The sequence below is a fragment of the Etheostoma spectabile genome, chromosome 16 (assembly GCF_008692095.1).
Source record: "Etheostoma spectabile isolate EspeVRDwgs_2016 chromosome 16, UIUC_Espe_1.0, whole genome shotgun sequence".
NCBI lineage: Eukaryota > Metazoa > Chordata > Actinopteri > Perciformes > Percidae > Etheostoma > Etheostoma spectabile.
The window spans coordinates 2519568-2519971 of NC_045748.1; the positions used below are offsets into that span (position 1 = coordinate 2519568).

General features: G+C 37.9%; 1 protein-coding gene across 2 annotated transcripts in view; it reads left to right on the forward strand.

Annotated features, from left to right (window-relative positions):
• lrrtm4l1 (leucine rich repeat transmembrane neuronal 4 like 1) overlaps positions 1–404 on the forward strand; it is a 58260-nt gene that overhangs the window by 49575 nt on the left and 8281 nt on the right. The window lies entirely within an intron of this gene.

The window sequence follows — 404 nt, forward strand, 5'->3', positions numbered from 1 at the left end:
TGTTGATGTTGAAATGGATTTTAAAACATATGGTATCGAAAAATTATTGTTAGGAACCAGTACCAAAACTGAGGTATCGAAATTGGCACCGGATCGAAAGATTTTGACGAAAACAAGCACTTTTGTGAACGTAAAGACAAGTTCTACAATTGCCCCATTAACCTACATTGTAGCATGTTTTGCCGCTGCTGACTTCAGCGATCTTGTTTAATACTGGACCGATGTCAAAGATTTTCAGATCAGTCACTTAGACACAAAAACAAAGGAAAATAGGGTCCAGGTTGAGAAATACGGTAGTTATTCTGTAGTAGTATCACGGGTATGCTACTCACCCGAAAGGTCTCTCCGACTTGTATAACAAACAGTTGTTAGAGTAAGAAGAATCAATTTTGTATGACAGCACA